The 9,567-nt window shown below is 44.9% G+C and overlaps 1 pseudogene; it reads left to right on the top strand.

Annotated features, from left to right (window-relative positions):
* Positions 1-6: 6 nt before the first annotated feature.
* The window catches only part of LOC121282864, a 67,250-nt pseudogene continuing 57,689 nt past the window's right edge, over positions 7-9,567 (top strand).

The raw sequence follows: 9,567 nt of genomic DNA, 5'->3' as shown, positions 1-9,567 counted from the left end.
GAGAGAATGATGGGAAATGGCTGCTTTACCAATACCTCCAAGATCAGGTTGATAGTGTTCAATTCCTACATTGCTCAGTTTATAGTATAAAAAGAAAGCAATCTTTGAGCTTATTTTCTATCCGAAGAGCATTCCCCAAATTCCCTTCCATTCTCTCGTCTAACTGAACAAGAGTGGGTTGTCTACAGGATTTTTAGTGTGGTAAGACCATAGAAATGTGTAGGAGTGGCCAGAATCACTGTGATCCACCTGACCAGATCCAAGAACTGCCCATTGGCAATTCCATTTGGTCTCCATTTCAAAGGCTATTATAATTAGCCACAGACTGAAGGCTGGTCAATCCCTTCATTGACCATTACAGGTGTCAAAATAGATCCTAAATCTTTTGTTTGATGTTTTGTTTCCAATAGGAATGAGCAACTCACTTTGGTCAAGAAAGGCTCCTCTTCACGCAAAGGCTCCAAGAATTTGGGGGTAAGACTTTATAAACCTTTTCTGTATTGTAGATAATTATAATATACAGTTAACAAAGCAGAAAAGGCTACATTTACACCAGCTCCTCTGGACAGACTGACACTTGTTCCTTTGGACCAGTCTTGTCCAACCGTGGGACCTGGGTTGTGGCCCATGACATCATTCTATGTGGCCCCCCTGAAGCCACTGTTCAAAATGCCAGTCAGGTGGGTAAATGAAGCTGAAGATTCAAAGGGCTGCTCCTCCAATCATAGGCCGTTACTCTCCCGCATTTGCTGCTGAGTGAGAGAAACAGTCTCTGATTGGACCAGCAGTGATTACTGGTGGTGATAAGTGTGTGGGGAGAGAGAGAGAGAGAAGGAGAGAATGTGCTGGGGAGGCCCAGGGAGAGAGAAGATGCTGGGGCACCTGGGGAGAAAGGGAGGCTGCTGGGTCATGGAGGTGGGTTAGAGAGGTGGGGAGACTGGGTTGGGGGAGGGGGGTGAAGAGACTCACTATCGGGTGTGTTTTTGTGTGTGAGTGAGGGAGAGAGTCTGTGTGTGTGTTGAGAAAGACCAAGAGAGTGAGCACGTGTGTGTGTGTGTGTGTGTGTGTGTCTGTGTGTGTGTCTGTGTGTGAGAGTGAGGGAGAGTGAATGTGTGTGTGAGAGAGAGGGAGAGAGAGAGAGTGTGTGTGTGTGAAAGAGAGAGAGAGGCAGAGAATGAATGTGTGTGTGGGGGAGAGAGAGAGAGAGTGTGTGTGTGAGACAGAGAGAGTGAGTCTTTTTGTGTGTGTGTGTGTATGTGTGTGAGAGGGGGAGAGAGTGAGCGCATGCTTTTTTTATTCATTCACAGGATGTGGGCATTGCTGTCTAGGCCAGCATTTATTGCCCATCTCTAATTGCCCTTGAGAAGATGGTGGTGAACTGCCTTCTTGAACTGCTGCAGTCTCTGTGGTGTAGGTACACCCACAGTGCTGTTAGGGAGGGAGTTCCAGGATTTTGACACAGTGACAGTGAAGGAATGGCGATATATTTCCAAGTCAGGATGGTGAGTAACTTGGAGGGGAACTTCCAGGTGGTGGTGTTCCCATCTATTTACTGCCCTGGTCCTTCTAGATGGTAGTGGTCATGGAGCTGGAAGGTGCTGCCTGTGATAGAGAGAGAACGAGAGCGAGAAAGAGAGAGTGGGAAAGAGCTGGAGTGTGTGCGTGTGTGTGTGTGTGTGTGTGTGTGTGTGTATGTGTGAGAGAGAGTGAGTTTGTGTGTGAGAGAGAGGAAGAGAGTGAGTGTGTGTGTGTGTGAGTCTGGCTCACACCCAGTCTCAGGATTCTCATTCACCCTCATCTCCGCACACATCCACAAACATTCACTCCCTCTGCCGCCGACACACATTAGCAGCAGTGTGGACCATCTACAAGATACACTGCAGGAATTCACCAAGGCTCCTTAGACACACACACATTACCCGGGTGTACCTACACCACATGGACTGCAGCGGTTCAAGGAGGCAGCATTACCATCACTTTCTCAAGGGCAATTAGGGATGGGCAATAAATGCTGGCCCAGCCAACAGGACCCACATCCCATGAATGAAGTTTTAAAAATCCCTTTCTGCTTTCCGACTTAATCAGGAGGAGCTTTTTGCCACCACCAGGGGACTGCTGTGGGGCCTCTTCCACCGCACTGAGTGCAGATGCAGTTTTGCTGCTGACACAGTGAGCATCGGCCATGCCTCAGTTGCTAGCATCTTGCCTCTGAGTCACAAGGTTCCAGGTTTAACACTGACTGCAGCATTTGAGCATACAAATCTATGCTGACTCTCCAGTGCTGCACTGAGGGAGTGCTGCTGGAGGCGCTGCCTTTTGGATGAGACTTTAAATCGAGGCCCATTCTGTCTGCTTGGGTGGATATGAAAGATGTCATAGTACTGTGAAGATTGGGAGTATCCCTGGTGTCCTGGCCAATATTTATCCTTCAAACAGCTTCACAAAAACAATGATGTTCAACGAAAGCTGGAGGAATAGTACCTCTTCTTTTGATTAGGCACTTTTCAGCTTTCACTCTTCAACACCGAGTTCAACAATTTCAGACTATAAACTCTGATCCCCCATTTTGTTTCCTTTTCTTTGCACGTTTCATATTCTTTTATATTTGTCCTCAAACAGCAGCATACTACTTCAAGCAAATCTTTTGTTTATTTGTTTCTTTCCTTTCCCCATCAACACTCCTTTTTAGCCCTGGAGGACTGACTTATCATCAATCAATCTCTCCTGTCTTTGACATTAGGCACAGAACTTACGATCGCCGGGGAGGGGGATTTAAATCGGAGACTTTGGATGGTTCCGACTCTTTTAGCAGGATGGTTACCCAGGAAAAGTTAGGAGGATTAAACAACTTCTAACTCCTGGGTACCAATATCACTGGCCGCCCCCTGATTACTGGTAGTGCCATAAAAAGGGAGCATAGCTTCACTTCTCTGATGCTTCTGCCCTGGACTGAAGGCCTCAGGTACCTGCTGCACTGCACTTTACTCACCCAGAACAAGCTGGAAGGCTGAGTGAGAAATCCACAGCTCTACTCCAGTGCAAACAAAAACAGGCGGGGCGCCAATGCGACTATGATTGCCGCTTTTCGGAAGTTCTGGCCCTAATTCCTTCATAATTCAACCTCTCCTGCCTTTCACCCTATCACAGGCCTTCCTTTAGTCCTTGTCCCACCCACCTCTTGTCCAAAACCATCACATCTTTAACTTTTCCCTGTTCTGATGAAAGATCATCGACCTGAAATGTTAAACTCTGTTTCTCTCTCCTCAGATGCTGCCTGACCTGCTGAGTATTTCCAGCATCCACAGTATTTTGCCTTGGTCACAAGTAACAAATTATCTGGCCATTATCACATTGTTCTTTGTGATACCTTTCTGTGGGCAAAATTGTTACTTTGTTTACCACATTACACCAGAGACTACACTTCAAAGGTACTTAATTGGCTGTAAATCACTTTGGGTGTTGGCAGGTTGTGAAAGGTGATATGTAAATACAAATCTTCATCAGGCACTATGCACCCCAAGGGTAGGCTAATTTAAATACTTTGGTGATGCTCACTGTATTTGATTCATGACACACTGCAGGTCAAAGAGATTCTTAAGGGGCTTGACAGGGTAGATACTGAGAGGTTGTTTCCCCTTGTGGGAGAGTCTAGGACCAGAGGGCATAATCTCAGAGTAAAGGGGCGCCATTTAAGACAGAGATGAGGAGGAATTTCATCTCAGAGGATAGTCAATCTGTGAAATTCTTTACCTCAGAGGGCTGTAGAGGTTGGGTCGTTAAGTATATTCAAGGCTGTGATAGGCAGATTTTTAATCAGTAAGGGAGTCAAGGGTTTTGGGAAAAGGCAGATAAGTGGAGTTGAGGATTGTCATATCAGCCATAATCTCATTGAATGGCAGAGCAGACTTGATGGGCCAAATGGCCTATTTCTGCTTCTACGTCTTATGGTCGGAAAGTAAATTATCATGTACTAACGGCTATTAAAACGCTACTGATATAGCTGAAAGCTGCGTTAACTTGGGCGACAAATGGCTCAGGAAAGAATGGCACTATTTACAGATTGGCATCTGGGAATCAACAAAAGCTAGGTCCAGTGATAGACAGTACTATAGAGTCAAAGAGTTTTACAGCATGGAAAAAGACCCTTCAGCCCATCGTGTCTGTGCCAGTCATCCAGACCTTATCTACCCTAATCCCATTTTCCAGCACTTGGCCCATAGCCTTGTGTGCTATGGCATTCCAAGTGTTTCATCTAAATACTTCTTAAATGTTGTGAGGGTTCCCGCCTCTACCACCCTTTCAGGCAGTGAATTCCAGATACCCACCTGGATGAAAAAAAATTTCCTCAAATCCCCTCTAAGCCTCCTGCCCCTTACCTTAAATCTATGCCCCCTGGTTATTGACCTCTCCACTAAGGGGAAAAGTTTCCTCCTATCTACCCTATCTATGCCCCCCATAATTTTGTACACCTCAATCAGGTCCTCCCTCAGCCTTCTCTTCTCTAAGGAGAACAACCCTAGCCTATCCAGCCTCTCTTCATAGTTGAAACGCTCCAGTCCAGACAATATCCTGGTGAATCTCCTCTGCAACCTCTCCAGTGCAATCACATCCTTCCTATTGTTAGGTGACCAGGACTGCACACAGTGCTCCAGATGTGACCTAACTAATGCTTTACACAGCTCCATCGTAACCTCCCTACTCTTGTATTCAGTGCCTCGGCTAATAAAGGCAAGTATCCCAAATGCCTTCTTAACCACCTGTCTACCTGTTCTACTGCCTTCAAGGATCTATGGACATGTACACCAAGGACCCTCTGATCCTTTGTACTTCCTAGGGTCCTACCATTCCATCGTGTGCCCCCTTGCCTTGTTAGTCTTCCCAAAATGTATCACCTCACACTTTTCAGGATTAAATTCCATTTGCCACTGTTCTGCCCACCTGACAAGCCCGTCTATATCGTCCTGTGGTCTAAGGCTATTTACTTGCTATTCCTTGCTATTTACCACACCACCAATTATCGTGTCATCTGCAAACTTACTGATCATACCTCCTACATTTAAGTTTACATCATTAATCTACACTACAAACAGCAAGGGACCCAGCACCGAACCTGCAGTATACCACTGGACACACTGGCTTCCAGTTACAAAACAACCTTCAACCATTACCCTGTGCCTCTTGCCACTAAGCCAATTTTGGATCCAATTTGCCAAATTGCCCTCGATCCCATGGGGATCCTTCTTAACCAGCCTCCCATGCGAGACCTTATCAAAAGCCTTACTGAAGCCCGTATAAACTACATCAAATTCACTACCCTCATCTACACACCTAGACACCTCCTCAAAAAATTCAGTCAAGTTTGTTAGATATGATCTCTCCCTGATAAAGCCATGCTGACTATCCTTGATTTATCCCTGCCTCTCCAAGTGGAGATTAATTCTGTCCCTCAGAATTTTTCCAAAAGTTTCCCTACCACTGATGTTAGACTCACTGATCTATAGTTCTCTGGTTTATCCCTGCCATTCTTCTTGAATAATGGTACCATATTTGCTGTCCTCCAGTCCACTGGCACCTCTCCTGTGGCCAGAGAGGATTTGAAAATTAATGTCAGGGTGCCTGCAATCTCCTCCCTTGCCTCCCACAGCAGTCTGGGATACATCTCATCTGGACCTAGGGATTTGTCCACTTTTAAGCCTACAAAAACTGCTAATACTCCTCCCTCTTAATGCTAATTTGGTCAAGTACATCACAGTCCCCCTCCCTGATTTCTATACCTGTATCGTCCTCCTCTATTATGAATACAGATGCAAAGTACTCACTTAAAACCTCACCTACATCTTCTGGCTCCGCACACAGATTGCCACTTTGGTCCCTAATGACCCTAATCTTTTCCTGGTTATCCTCTTGCCCCTAATATACAAATAAAACACCTTTGGATTTTTTTATTATACCCCGCAGTGTTTTTTCATGCCCCCTCTTCACTCTCCTAATTTCTTTGTTAAGTAACCCCCTGCACTTTCTATGCTCCTCTAGGGCTTCTGCTGTTTTGCGCCCTCGGTATCCACCATAAGCTTCTCTTTGTTCCTTTATCCAATCCTGTACATTCCTCGACATCCAGGGTTCTCTGGACCTGGGAACATGTTGGCCCTGAACTCTCACTATTTCCTTTTTGAATGATTCCCACTGCTCTGATGTAGATTTTGCTATAGGTAGCTGCTCCCAGTCTACTTTGATCAGATCCTGTCTTATCATATTAAAATCAGCCTTTCACTACTTCAGAACCTTTACTTCCGATCCATCTTTGCCCTTTTCCATAACTACCTTAAATTTTACTGAGTTATAGTCACTATCACTGAAGTGCTCCCTCACTGACACTTCTATTACTTGCCTGGCTTTGTTCCTTAAAACTAGGTCCAGCACTTTCTATGTGCTGGCTTAAAAAGCTCTCCTAGATACTTTTTAAGAATTCCACCCCTCTAAGCCTTTCACGCTTTGTCTATCCCAGTTAATATTGGGGAAGTTGAAATCCCCTACTATTATTATCCTATTATTTTTACACTTCTCTGAGATTTGCCTACATTTTTTTATTCATTCATGGGCTGTGGGGATCGCTGGTTAGGCCAGCATTTATTGCCCATCTTCTGAGCACTTTTAAGAGACAACCACATTAAGTGGTCCTGTAGTCACATGTAGGCCAGACCAGGTAATGACAACAGATTTCCTTCCCTAAAGGACATTAGTGAACCTGATGGGTTTTTGCAACAATTGACAATGATTTCATGGTCATCATCAGACTTTTAATTCCAGATTTTTTTTTATTGAATTCAAATTTCGCTATCTGCTATGGTGGAATTCAAACCCATGTCCCCAGCATTAACCTGGGTCTCTGGAATACCAGTCCACTGACAATGCCACTATGCCACTGCCTCCCTTACATATCTGCCCTTCTATCCCTCCCTGACTATTTGGGGGTCTATAGTACACTCCCAGCAATGTAATTGACCCTCTTTGTTTTTAATTTCTACCTATGTGGCCTTATTTGAGGAACCTTCTAAGGTATTATCCCTCCTTATTGCAGTTATTGACTCCTTGATCAATATTGCCACACCACCTTCTCTTTTACAACCCCTTCCCCATCCCCACTACAACCCCCCCCCACCCCCCCCCCCCCCCCCCCCCCCCCCCCCCACCCCCACCCCCACATCCCCGCTGTCTCATCTGAAGATTCTATGATTCTATACCCCGGAATATTGAACTGCCAGTCTCCACCCGTCCCTCAACCATGTCTCCATGATAGCAATGATATCATGACCCCATATGTTAATCAATGTCCTCAACTCATCTGCCTTACTTGCAAAACTCCTTGCATTAAAATAAATGCTATCCAGCCTTGCCATGCTCCCCTGTACCTTAACTTGACTATATACACTCTGCCTTCCAGACTGACTTAGCTTTTCTTCTATACTTGTCTGAACATCACCCCTGCTATATCCCTACTCTGTATCCCATCCCCTTGCCAAGTTAGTTTAAACCCCCAACAACCTCCCGCAAGGTTGTTGGTCCCGTTCCAATTCAGGTGCAACCCGTTGGACTTGTACAGGTCCCACCTTCCCCAGGAATCCAAAGCCCTCCTTCCTGCACCAACTCTTCAGCCATGCATTCATCTGCTCTATCCACTTATTCCTATTCTCACTAGTATGTGGCACCGGGAGTAATCCAGAGATTACAACCTTTGAGGTCCTGCTTTTCAATCTGCTACCTAGCTCCATAGATTCTTGTTGCAGGACCTCATCCCTCTTTCTACCCATGTCGTTGATTGACCAAGAGGGCCAGAGAGGTCAATAACCCAGGGGCATAGATTTAAAGTAATTTAAAATAATCAGAGGGCCAGAGAAGGAGTAATATTTTCACTCAGAGGGTGGTGGAGGTCTGGAACTTGCTGCCTAAAAGGATGATAGAGATAGAAACCCTCATTGCATTTTTAAAATATCTGGATGTGCAGTTAAGGTACTGTAACCTTCTGGGTTACAGACCAAGAGATGGAAGATAAGATTAGACTGGAAAGCTCTTTCTCAGCTGGCACAAACCCAAAGGGTTGAATGGCTTCCTTCTGTAGTGCAAATCTTTCTATGTTTCTAGGTAAAAAGTGGTTCAGGCAAAGACAGGGAGGTCAATGAAGGAAGGAATTCAAAGAGACAAAGGGGTCATTGTGTAAAATATAATATAGTTCTGAAGAAAAGTCGTATTGGATTTGGAACGTTAACTCTGTTTCTTTCTCCACTGATGCTGTCAGACCTGCTGAGTTTTTGAAGGACTTTCCATTTTTATTTCAGATCTCCAGCTTCCTCAGTATATTGCTTTCATTTTAGGGGTCATTGTTTGTTTTGGCAATAATGCCAACTGAGCAGTCAAATTGGGCATTGTCAATGTGACACAATTTCCAATGGTTAAAATGACCCTTACAGAGGGAAAGAGACCAAGAGAGGGAGAGTGACAGAGAGAGAGTGACCGGAGAGAGTGACAGAGAGAGAAAGCTTGAGAGAGAGGCAAAATGACAAAGAGAGGTAGGGTGAGAGTTTCAGAGTGTGTTTGAAGCATTTTCTTTGCTGATCCCGGGAATGCTGTCAGAGTTAACTCTGAGTACACTGACCATCAGTGACAGAGCATACTGGACCTCAATAATAGTGAACTTAGACCTTCAGTGGTGCAATACCATTGTTTGATTAGTCACTATTATCTAATTATTGTCCAATAGTCACATTGACACTTTGTTCATGATTGTTCCATTGGTTATTAGTATTCCATTGGTTACTGCTGCCATGTTGTTTATGATTGTTAATTATTTAATATTTTCACTGGTCCCTATTGTCACCTTGTTTACTGCTTGTGCATTGATGCCAATGTCCCAAATGCTCAATACATTTATATGACAATCCACTGTGCACTTTTTAACAAAAACATGAACCCATTCAAAAAAAGAGGTTTGTACCTATATTACAATTGCAAGTAAAGGAACATCATAGTTAATGAATAATTAGTAAATCAGTTAAATGTTTGGCTGTGAATGAAACAAATAAAGGGCAGCATGCTGGATGGCTCAGCCCCCACTGGAAGCAAAGTTGGCGTGGCGCTGACCCACTCCATGCCAGCTCGTCCAGACAGCCGTAACACATTGTAGAAGGGCTAAACTGGGGCAGTGTAGGACATCTGTCCCTCACTGAGGAGGAAGTCCTGCCTTCGGGAAGTGCCAGCGAATCCGATTGGCCAGTAACTTCACCAGTCCCGGCAGTGCCAGGAGTGCATTATTGGATGCTGATGGGACTGCAAGCAGGAACAAGCAGAAGGCCCAATGGATTCTGGACCAAAATAAAAACAAAAAAACTGTGGATGCTGGAAATCCAAAACAAAAACAGAATTACCTGGAAAAACCGCCGATGCTGCCAGACCTGCTGAGTTTTTCCAGGTAATTCTGTTTTTGATTCTGGACCAAAGCAAGTCTGGGTCTTGGGTGGTGAGAGTTTGGGCAGTTTAGGGAGGGTGGCAGGGGCGTGCTGGTGGTGTGTTTTA

The sequence above is a fragment of the Carcharodon carcharias genome, chromosome 10, assembly GCF_017639515.1.
Source record: "Carcharodon carcharias isolate sCarCar2 chromosome 10, sCarCar2.pri, whole genome shotgun sequence".
In the NCBI taxonomy this organism is placed as follows: domain Eukaryota; kingdom Metazoa; phylum Chordata; class Chondrichthyes; order Lamniformes; family Lamnidae; genus Carcharodon; species Carcharodon carcharias.
The sequence above is the reverse complement of the archived record's forward strand: the minus strand, read 5'-3'. Positions and strand labels throughout refer to the sequence as shown.